The following is an 11,910-nucleotide window of genomic DNA, read 5'->3' as shown; positions in this document are numbered from 1 at the left end:
GGCCATGCAAGATTTTCGTAACAATCCTCAACAATATTAAATCAATCAACAAAGTCAAAAGATTTGATTTTACATTTGAACTTTGAAACTGATAACTACTCCATGGAACTCCAGTCCATGAATTCATTTGAGGATATACCTCCATTAAACTCTGTGAACTCAAACTTGATATTTATTTCCCATTGCTTCTGTTCACCACTTGCAACTACAACTAGTTTGGTTGCTTGCCAAGTAGAGAAACCTCTATGAAACTTTGGAATCTTAATATTGAAACTTGTTTCCCACTATTTTTTGTCACCACCCGCAATTACAACTGATTTGGATGCTTGCCCTGATGATAAAATGGAACGAGTGGAAACACTCGCATTGGAATCGTTGTCCTCTCGCAACGATTTCAACTCCTAAGCAAGTGCCTCGACTTGTCTTCTCAGCTGTGCTATCTCTCCTTGCATTTCGTTGTTGGGTTCTTGCTCCATTATGTGAGCTACTTCTTTCTTCTTATGAGCTATAATCCGAAGAATGATCAAACATGAGCTTTGATAACAAATGGCACAGTACGTAAATGAAACACATTGAGAAAAGCTTAAGAGAAAATAGCAGAAGTCAAATTATATGGAAGAAGAATTCTTCATTGAATAACTAAGAGAATTAACATCAGAAAACTATCTTAGTCTTCTTTAACTACTCTTTATATAGGCATACACCCTTATGGCTCTTACAAGAAAGTTTCATAATCTATGAAAACACTCCATAATAGAATTCTACTAAAACTCCTCAAAAAGAAAGTATTAATTGAACAATCCTAATCTAAGAAAACACTCTATAATAGAATCCTACTAAAATTCTTCAAAAAGAAAGTCCTAATTGAGTACAAATTCAAAATCTTGTTATAACGCTAACTTGATAATTATGAACTAAGATAGAAACTTTGCGATGGTGCCAACTTGGTAGAAACAATCTAAGATAGAAATTTTGTGATGATGCTATATCGGTAAATACTTACTAAGTTGGGTTGGTGGCATCATCTCTGCTTCTTATGTGTCTTGAAATGGTCCCAACTTGCATAGAACTTATTAACTTCCTTTTGTGCTGCATCATCATCTCCCTATATGTACTAAGATGGATCTTCGAAAACCAACTTTGTAAATATTTACTTAATTGGTCTAAATCTCATATCGCAAATTGCTTGATGGGGTTTATCTTACAAAAGCTCATTATCCTTGGGTCTTCATAGTGTGGCTGAATCTAATGATCATTTACATGTAAACGTTGGGCCCAATTTAGCCCAAGCTGATTTAGTTAGGGGTTCAATGCACCTAAGTAGTGAATTCGACTTAACCTCTTCGAGAGGTAGGGTTGAGCCCTTATGGACTTGTGTGAGACCTTTGTAGATCTCACACCATACAATACTCAAGCCTAAGGTGGCCATGCAACACCTTGGGACATGAACCATTAAAGAAAATGGGGCTTACTAATGTGATTAGTTAAGAAAAGAGGCCTAAATTGTCATGTGATTTTGATAAAAAATGGGTATGAATCTAGGTACGGAGCACCCATTCTCTTAAGAAGATAATGCTTATCTAGTTAGAGATAAAGTCTTGATCCAAATCAGCTCCTAATAGGATTAAGTACTCTAAATAAAGAACTAAGAGAGGAGGAACAATTCACTCCCCATCCTCTTGGTCTCCACTCTTCTCCCTTGCTTCCAACAAACCCTAGTTCAAATTAGTTGTGTTAGGGGTTGATTTTCAGCAATTCTCTAATGTGTTTTTGGAAGAAAAGCATCAGAGGATACTAGGTTCAAGTAGCCACATTGATCCAAGCAAGTTAAGAATCGGTTTTGCTAAAATGGTGTTGTTGAATCGGCTTTGCACACACAAGTACGCCATATTTAGTTAGACGCTGATTTTGGGTCTAATATTGGGTGTGAACTACTATTCTGGGAGTTGCATAGTGTGGTCTCCATATCAGGTATAATCAGTTTTAATTTGAGAGTCAAATATGGCCTGGTTCAGTGCAAGATCGATCTCAAAATTTCATATTCCAAATCACTAAGAAACTAGTTTGTAGATTGGGTTAAAAAAAGTTAAAAATTCGGCCAACCACTAGATCTGGTTTGGCCATGTCTATTCTAACTTCTAGCCCTTCCAACAGTTCTAACATTCGAATCCAGAATAATCAAATTCAAAACCGAATTAATATCAAACTTTCGGAATCCATTGATAGCCCCATGTATCACACTTATACATATCATTTATTGAAGTTGTCAATATGTTGAATAAAAGAAAGGGTAAATTACAAAGACCCAGTGGTAATATGGGGTCAATGACAAAGGCCCCTTATACTTTAATTTGCAAGAAAGGTCCCCTAAACTTTAGACATTAGACAAAAACCCCATAATCGTTAACTTGACCAATGGAAGGTGTTATTTTACCAAAATACCCTCTAAAAAGTTAGTGGGTGAAATACATTTTTCAAAATGACCAAATTTGGCATCCCGTCCCCTATTCCCTATTACTCAAATTTTAAGATTTTAGCCTGAACCCTCCTAAATCTCAAATTAGTTCCGCCCAAAAACCAATCTTCGTCAGAGTTCTTGTGAACATAACACTAAGAAATTGCTAGATATATAAGAAGGAATCACAATCTCCGCCACATATTTACACTATCACCAAAGAAGAAGATTTGACTCTCTATCGCCAGAGAAGAATGCTTGTTCATCACCATTGCTAGAGAAGAAGTTAATATGTTTCCTAATAGTAGAAGAAGAGAAAAGAAATTCATTTTTTCCAACAAACACTAAGATTTACATTGTCCAGTTTGTCAACTTTTAGACAAGCTTATGTTTTCTTAATTTTTGTTTTGGTCTATTATTTATCTCCCTAACATATTGTTTGCATGGAATATTATGTCCGGATTTTTGTTTGTATTAGTGTGAACGTCGAGAAAATGCATTCGCCAACATTTCTCTTCATGGCTGAAGCTATGGAGTCGCCATGCATCAATAATTATCAATGGGGAGTGATGGGCCTCTCGGATTTAAATTTTTATGAAATCATTTATAATTAACAATGACTCCATACCGAGCAGCCAGGAAAAGGCCATTCTAGGTAAGTTGAGAAAAAGAGAGGGAAGGGGTTAGGCATTGGGTCAAAGACTCGGATCCTTTGATAGCTCGAAAGAGTGCTCCCTTCTGCATTCCCAAACGAATCCCCTTTTAGACACAAGGGCCTGAGTAAAAGGATGAGAAATTGCTTCCTCACCCCTTTTTTATCAAACCCCCCACCTTCGGACTCAACTGAATGGTCTGAGAAGAGAGGAAGTGTGAACCTCTCAAACTCCAGAGAACCTACAAGTCCCAAACTGGGAAGAACGAACCTAACAAGCAAGAACACCAACTACGAATGCAGAAACTACAACTACAATCGGAACCCTAAAAAGGAGATATGAGGTAGTTGAAATATACCTCTTGTGGCGTGAAATGAGAAACAGTGTTGCAAGAGAATGGAAAACTAGGCCTCTCAATGAAACCTCTTCAGGAATGGGATTTCTGCTTTGGGTTCTGCTAAAAATAACTTCTCTCTTGGAATTTGATGAGGGCTAAGGAAAAATCTTCAGCTAGTTTTCTTCTCTCAGAACTTTCACAAACAGTCTCCTCTCTTCTCTCCCTCGACTCTTCATTCATTAGTCTTCAGACTTCCCCAAAGGAAAACAACAAGAGAAAGAAACCTCCCCTCTTCGGCCTCTCTCCATCTTTTCTCTCACGGTCCCTCTCTATCATCTCTCTCAGAGATCTCCCTAAACTCCCCATTCAACAACTTCAAACTTTCCAAAAGGAAAATGGCGAGAGAATGAGAGACTCCCTCCTAGCTTCTCTCATTTTTTCGACCCCTTGCAATTGGAAACAATGCCTTATATTTATAATTGGAAGGAAGGGGGGTTTCTAGTAGGTAAACTACGGTTTGGGGGGGTATCTCACCAAGTTAGGTCTTTAAGGGGTAAATTGGGGAGAGAAGGGCAACTTGGTGTTTGTGGAAATTTGGGGTAGTTTGGATGTTAGGTCATTATGATCATCCACTCAAGTGGATTCTTAGATTGCTCCAACATACCCAAGTTTTGACCCCCAAAGGATCTCATTGATTAACATATCAAAGACAGCCTAATCCGACACCTAGTGTAGTACCGTAATCGAGTCTAGGGGTTAGGTGTAACTTTCCAATTTTGCTCACCAGTCTCCAAGGTCTAGGGCATAATTGGAAATTGATCCGAGTTCAGTGTTTCAAGAAAACACACACTACATGTGCTTCGAGTCTAACCCTAGTAATTGAAATAAACCACCCCAACCGACTTGATAGCACATTAGTGTCAACCTTAACAGGATACACCTCCCTAGATCTATCCAATGGCCGAGAACATTCTAAACTAGCACAAGTCTCATAAGTGCCCAGTTTAAGGGTAATTACATAAAAACATACCAAATATAACATTAATCAATTATTTACTTTTATTCATTTACAATAAATGTTTAATATATATCAATATGATTGGAGCTAAGAGCACATATTGTCTAACAGTTTCAACCCAACCCATCTAACCCGCCAATCCATTAATGACCCAATTAGACGGAAATAAATGGGTTGGATTCAACCCAAACCCACCTGAATCCAACCCATTTAGATAAAATAATGAAAATTACAAAAAAAAAAAACCCAAAAATTGAAGAAAAATCACATAAATTACAAAAAAACAAATAAATACATGCAAAATAATATAAAATACAAAAAACCAAAGAAATACATGGAAAAATAACATAAATTACAAAAATAACCCAAAAAATAACATAAATTACAAAAAAAGTCCAAAAAATAAAGTGGAAATTTCACATTTCAATGTCCAAATCCCTCCAACTTGTCTCCAGATTTAAGAGTTGGGAATAATTCCTCTTGGGATTAAAAGAAGATTTTAAAATTTAAGTAGGAAAACCTCAACTAAAAAGGCCAAATATGAAAATCCTAATTTTAGGAAATTATGTAAAGGTGAAGAATGAATTTTTGTCTAGAAAAAAATATCAAAATAAAATGCAAAATAATATATAAATAAAGGAATGAAATCCTCTATTTATATACAAGTGATAAATGAACAATTGCAACGAGTTTGAGAGATGTGAATGGCTTACCAGTGGTTAGAGGTGTTAATTAGGCCATGCCACCCATGGCCCAATACGAATTTGGACCAACCCAACACAACTTGCGGCACGGTCTAGCACAACCCATATATATTATTTATATATTTTATATATATTTATATAATATTATATAAGTTATAATTATATAACAATATATAGTATATAATATATTAATAAAATAAATATTTTTTTAAACTTTATTATACTAATTTATTTAATTATTGTATATATAAGCAATTGTATACATCAAAATTCATATAAAATTAAATTTTAAGTTTTTAAATAAATAACTTTGGCCCGATGCATGGTTCAACCTATCCCAAGGCTCGGCCCATGGGCCAGCCTGGCCCGCAATACAATATGGGCCCGCACGAGCCTAGGCTATGGGTCATGCCGGGCCGACACCCCAAGTTATCCCAAGGGAGGGTGGCATGGCCCGCACTTTGCATGGGCCACCCATGGGTCGTGCCGTGTCAGCCCAGCACGGCCCGTTTACACCTCTACCAGTAGTTTCCGCACTAGTATCAGTTGTCCAGCATGAACTGTGACTTCAAGAAACAACACTATCCTGTTAGTCTCGAACTCCTTGGTACTCAATCCGAATTTCACCAACATATTAGTAGAACCTCCGTCTTCCACGACTTAAGGCAAGAGCACCGATATTGTTCACATCACCACAAGAATCGACAATGCACTCTAATGTCGAAAGTACTTCTCTAACGATTGTAGTAGTTACAAAGAAATGTAGGTATTGGCACAGAGTGAGAGAGAATCGTGGAAAACGGGAGGAGTAAAGCTCTTTCCAAATAAAAAAGAAAGTATCCTTATTGGATGCCCATCACCCAACCCATTAAAAATATTTTTATTGGTTGACCCACTTGCTAAAGACCCAAGATTAACAAATACAGCCAACCCACTAATGGGCAGGTTGAGCGGGTTGGGTTGTAAATTGCCACCCCTAATGATTGCAATTGGTGCAATCATCCACTTTATTAGTTGGAACGGTATGCTTCTAAACTTTTTGTGTAGCTAATATTAATTATTTCACTCATCAAAAGAAAGAAAAAGTAATTATGGATCATTTGGTCACCCCACACAATTATCAACACGTGCACGCTGGTGATAACGCAATGTCTAGCATAGTGAAGCAGCTCGCCAAAGTGACACATGGCAATCAACATCAGGTACGCGGCCGAGTTAGAGAGAGCTCGACCCACAACGTCCAACATAGCTGAGCAGTTCACCAAAATGACATGTGGCAGTCAGCATCAAGTACGCGGTCGAGATGGAGCGAGCTCACCCCGCCAGTTTGCCAGAAACTGTCCCACACACCACGCCCGCTAGAACACCATTATCGCGACTACAGGAGCAGGTCGTCGAACCGAACGCTACAGGACTCGCATGTGACCTATAACTACTATGCAATCTAGCAACTAACACCTTAATGTGCCTAAAAATAAGGAAAAAAATCCACAGAGCTCAAGACAGTTAACTGAGTCCAGGAGCCTATATAAGACGTCTAGATCCACCCATAAAGGTATGCACACTGATACTCTCAAGCTCCCTTACATTCTTAGAGATTACTCGTACATATTCGCTAACTTAAACATCAGATTGCCCCCCCGAGTAAAAGCTTCCCGGGCACTCTCACCTTCTCTTTTTACAGCTCGGATACCCAACTCATAGCTCGTCCACACAGCCCAACCCAACCAAATTGTTGTTAGTCGGAGTCTGAGTCACAGCACACGAGGGAGCGTCCAAATTGTGTGCTTCATCAATTGGCGTTGTCTCTGGGAAACACAGCAAAAAGCTTGTGTTCCCTTTCATTCATCTCTTTATCTTTCTCATTTTACTCAAGGAAACCTTTCAATGGCATCTTCCAGCAACCCTTCCACCAACAATGTCAACGTCAGAGTGCCGACAATCACAATAGGCCAAATTTACTGCTAGTCAATGTGACATGACCAAGCAGATGCTTTCCCCTCTAGCGGCGGCTCCTCTTGATATGACATGGATGATGTCGGCTAGAGGGCCAAGGGGCCACGAGGCGGCGGTTGTCGAGCTTCATCCGCTCCTCATTCCACTTGGGTCGGCTTCTCACTTCAGTCTTCAATATAGTTGCACAAGTCAAAACAGTTCTCTGTGTCGTGGCCGTGATCTTTGTGAAACTCGCAGTATTTGTCTCGGTTTCTCTTGTTACTTTGCATCTTCATCTTCTCGAGCCACCTAACGAAGTTGCGGTCACGGATTTGCATCAGAGTCTTAGACCGCGAAACATTAAGCAACGTGAAATTCCGGTAGGTCGACGGAGGGTCCGAGGTCTATGGTTTGTCTGACAATCTTGTTTGTTGGGATCATTGTTCGACCTCTCGGACTGCTGCTCGTCGATCTCTCCTCTTTCTGTCGGGCTTCTCATCCTTGTCTCTGACCTACGCCTGAGCCTCTTCAACATTGATATACTTTTGCGCGTGGCTCATTAGCACGGACAACCTCTGAAGAGGATTTTTGGAGATGGAGAAGCTGAATGGGGAAGGGCAGAGCCCGTGTTGTATGGCCATCACTACGACTGATTGGTTTAAGTCGCTAACCTGGAGTGCTTTTTTGTTGAACCTCGCCAGGTAATCTCTAAGGGACTCCGCCTTCTTCTGTCGGATCTGCATAAGCCTGGCCGAAGTTTTCCAATGCTTCTGGCTAACGGTGAACTGCACCAAGAACTAGGTCTCCAACTGGTCCAATGATGTTATGGACCTCAGTGGAAAAGTTGGCCTTGCAACGTGGCTACAAGGGCTTTTCACATTAGTCCCTCCGGCGCGCCATGTAAAATCATCTGAGCTTTGAGCGTCGCGACATGGTTAAAAGGATCGGAGTTCCCATCATACTTGTCAAATTGGGGGCTCGCCATCCAGTAGGGGGTATCTCGTCCACGATGTCCTGGATGAAGGGTGGCTCCTTCGTGAAATGCACGGTGGTCCACGCAGGTTGGTCCACAACGGGCGTTACGGTCTTGTGGGTTTGAGTGCATTTTAACTCTTCCAAATGTTGTTGGAGCTCCTTGATCTCAACATCTCTATTGTCCGAGGCCACGATGTGTATGGCCTCCCTCTTGGGATTGCATAAGGTGACCTTTGACTGAGCTTGATTCGGCGACAAAGACCACAAAGGGCGGCGTCCTTTTGTCAAGGCTTTCTTTGGTGGGGATGTGCATTGACTAGCGTGTCTGGCTATGGTGGTCCTGTCCATGGGAGCGGGTAGTAGAAGCAAGCCTTCAGGTCGTGTTCTGCCTCATACGCTTAGACTGCTCTCCCCTCACGTCTGATCGACGCACTTTGGGGTCCTAGGTTTGAGGATCGTCCTTCATGCGCATTAAGGCATGAGGGGGGAGGCCTGGGTGGCGTAGCAGACCCCGTCTGCATGAATTCAAAGATCTTATCGACCTCTTGCATGGCTCGAAATTGCATTGGATCTATTGCGGCCGAAGGCTGCGGGGCTTCTTGATGCGAGGAGTCATGGTGTCAGTTCTCCCAAGATGGGGAACGACCTATTGATCGTTCAGACTGGTTCTTAGGCATCTTAATCAGCTTTGAAGCTACGCGACGAGAAATCTTTCGAGAGAGCCTTTTGTAAGTTCCCACTGACGACGACAATCTGATGCTGCCCAATCTAAGGTGGTGCACGAATTGAGGAGAGCAACCAGATAGTCCTTGCTAACAGAGTAAGGCTAAGTTACAAGGACGAGACTCGAGGAGTTATCCCCGGGTAAGCGCTCCCACGCTCAAGTCAATAAGAGGTGGTGAATGGTCAGGCCAAGCTATAGGGATGCTAGTCCGAGCTAAGTAGCAGTATTGGCGTTCAAGGTTTAGTCCATTACCTCGTGCATGCAGTACCTTTATATAGTCGAGGGGTCCATATCCCGATCAAAGTAGGGTTCCAGGATAATCAGGATAGAGTTCTCCGCCGAGGTTATTAGGGGTAGAGTCCTACTCGGCAAAGTTGTCTTTCCATCCTTATCTGCTAGACGAGCTTATTCGTGTAGCTGACGTGGCTGACAAGATTAGGCGGGGGACCACGATAATAACATGGCTCGGCGGGACTACACAGACGTGGGCCTCTCTGGGCCAGCCCTACCATGCCCCCAACAGAAACAATTGTAATAATAGTAGTAAAGTTCACATTAAGCATTCAAGTGGAAACTACCTCCAGGTATGATTTACTCGGCTATTTAAGCTAACATTTAACAGGTTTGATGTGATGCCATTAAGCCATCAATGTGTTCTGTGATGCCAAACGTCTTTCAACTATCTAACCTTTTAGATGGTAGAACAGGTTTGATGAAATGACTCATTAGCCCCAAATAATTAAGATGAGGTTTTCATCCCGATGGTTTTCACTTTTGATCCATGGTTTAAATTTGAAGTTCAGATTACAAAATAATAAGATCTAAGGCCACTTATCAAGTGGAAACATCACAAACAAAAGAAATGCATAGAAAAAGGTCATAAGGGAAGAAAGTATATGCAAATCCGCTTCTCTTTAATAAGAAAAATACTTGATTGGCATCTTTTGAGAAATAGTGACCATCACCATAAACAACAATGGTAGCACCTGGGATGCAGAAACAAGTGGTTATGAATTATAAGAAATGAACAAGAGCCTACTCCATGATGATTAAATTTCATCATACCAAGAAAAAAAAGATTAAATTTGATCAAACTCAAAAAAGAACAGAACAAGAGAAAGAAAACTTGGCTATAAAAAGCTCTACATAAAAAATGAAAATTGTCAAATGAATACATTACTATAAAGAAATCAAAAAGTTGTAAAGCCCCTAAATTTAAAACTGGTTGCAAGTTATAAGGATCAGTTCATCCACAATATCATAAGCTGCCCATTATGCTATAAACATAAATACAATTTACAATCTTGAACCCAAGAGAAATGGGGTTCCATCCAATTGAATCTCAGCTATATATATTCTGACTTTAATTAATAACGTCAACAGCCATCTACCAAAATAGTGTATGACAAGTGTACAAACTGAAGTTTCATCCACCTACCTACCCAAATAGTGTATCACAAGTGTACAAACAAGTAAAAACTGTATAAAAGGGTGGGGAAAAATTGATAATTGCACTAGAAACCAGATAGATAAGAGTTTTACATTAAAAAGAATATAGAAAAAAGGAAGTACAAATTTTAGATTGCTACCCTATCGTGTTTGATTGATCTTCCATTGTATTGGTTGTGCAATGGGACTTAAAGTTGTATCAACTCATGTATAAGCTTCAGTATAAATGACAGTTCATGCTGAGAGAATTTGGGCCTTGCCATCACCTGAATCTGGCCATCCCCTTCAGTACAGCACTCCTCTTCCCCCTCTACTGCAGGCTTGATGGAATCAGAAACCGCAGTTGTAATCTCTTGAACCAGATCCACAATCACCCCATCGATACCCATTAGATATTGCATGTATACCGCTTCAGTCACATCATTGAGACACAAGAATAAGCATCGATACACCTGAAATGGAACCTAATCACAAGAAATCTGTTCTGTAGTCAAGAAATCTACAGATATACATAGACCGTGTTTAGCACAAACAACTCAGTGAGTCCTCAAGCATTTATATATCAACCAATAGGCCAAACGTGCTAAACCTGTAAACCAAATAGAAGAAATCCTATTTAAACACTGTTTGAAGAAATGGAAACTTACTTCAATGGACCGTAGGTCAGGAGGGTAAGATTTGAATCTTTTATCCTGTTTATAGCTCCTGGGTTTCTGAATATAGCCTTGACTTGGGATACGATCCCTTGCAAGCCGCTTGCCAGGCACAAATACTTTGTTCGATGGAGAAAGAAAAATACGAAAGATAAGCACGAAGAAGAAGATGAAAGAAGATAATGGTGATGGAGAAAGAAAAATTGACGAGCGTTTCGTTGTTTGGTAGTAACGAACCCCTGAATTGGCGTGAGTAGCCGTTTACCCAAATTTCTTGTAGTGTTATTTTATGCAGTTGACCGGTGGTGAGAACGAGCAACCAGCAATGGCATACACCTATCAAAACCTTTATGACCCAAGCTGAGCCTCCCCTGCCAAAGAAAAAAAAAGTAAATAAAGAAATAAATAATAATGGAACGAACAGTAAGAGCTTGGTACATACAACAAGAGCCCCAAAAACTTATCAGCTATGTTCAATTTGTTCTTTCTAAATAAATCCTAACAGAAGGGAAGGGGGGCATAGAATGGCGATTTAATTGAACCCTAAAAAGTGAACAAATCATAAAAAAGAAAAAGAGATGTTGAAAGAACAAAGTGAAGAAGATTTGATACATTGACGAGAAAGAAAGAGATGATAGTTGTAAAAAAACAACAGAATGAAGAAGATTTTCTTCTAGAAGAGCACTCCCTTTTGGATGGAGAAGAGTTTCGCGCGCATGGTGTATCTTAAGCGCCAAGCCAAAAATGGGTTTTGGCGGGTTCAGAGTTTTGGGTTTTTTTATATTAAAAAAATAAGTTTCTAACTTTTTTTATAAATGAAATTTTTAGTGATTGTTTTAAAAACCTACACGGAACCAGACATGGTTTTCAAAACCGGACCGGGCCGGATGGTCAGACTGGAAAAACCAAAAACCAATCAGGGGTCCAGTTCCATTTTACCCTAAAACCGCCATTTTGCCAAATAATATTGCCTTCTTTAACGTGTTATAGAGGCATTTTTTTGGGAC

General features: G+C 40.0%; 1 long non-coding RNA gene across 2 annotated transcripts; it reads right to left on the bottom strand.

The window, feature by feature from the left end:
- Positions 1-10,126: 10,126 nt before the first annotated feature.
- On the bottom strand, positions 10,127-11,634 carry LOC148853013 (uncharacterized). 2 transcript variants are annotated; one of them, XR_016099696.1, is made up of 4 exons: positions 11,516-11,634; positions 11,141-11,274; positions 10,898-11,022; positions 10,127-10,729 (listed from the first exon to the last, which is right to left on the bottom strand). It is a non-coding gene; the product is annotated as an uncharacterized LOC148853013 (long non-coding RNA). The 2 variants fall into 2 exon arrangements; XR_016099697.1 differs by having other exon boundaries at positions 11,346-11,518.
- Between the last annotated feature and the right edge of the window lie 276 nt (positions 11,635-11,910).

Source organism: Nelumbo lutea, chromosome 5 (genome assembly GCF_056320005.1).
Source record: "Nelumbo lutea isolate HS-2025 chromosome 5, American lotus-T2T, whole genome shotgun sequence".
NCBI lineage: Eukaryota > Viridiplantae > Streptophyta > Magnoliopsida > Proteales > Nelumbonaceae > Nelumbo > Nelumbo lutea.
This window is presented reverse-complemented; position numbering and strand designations above follow the sequence as displayed.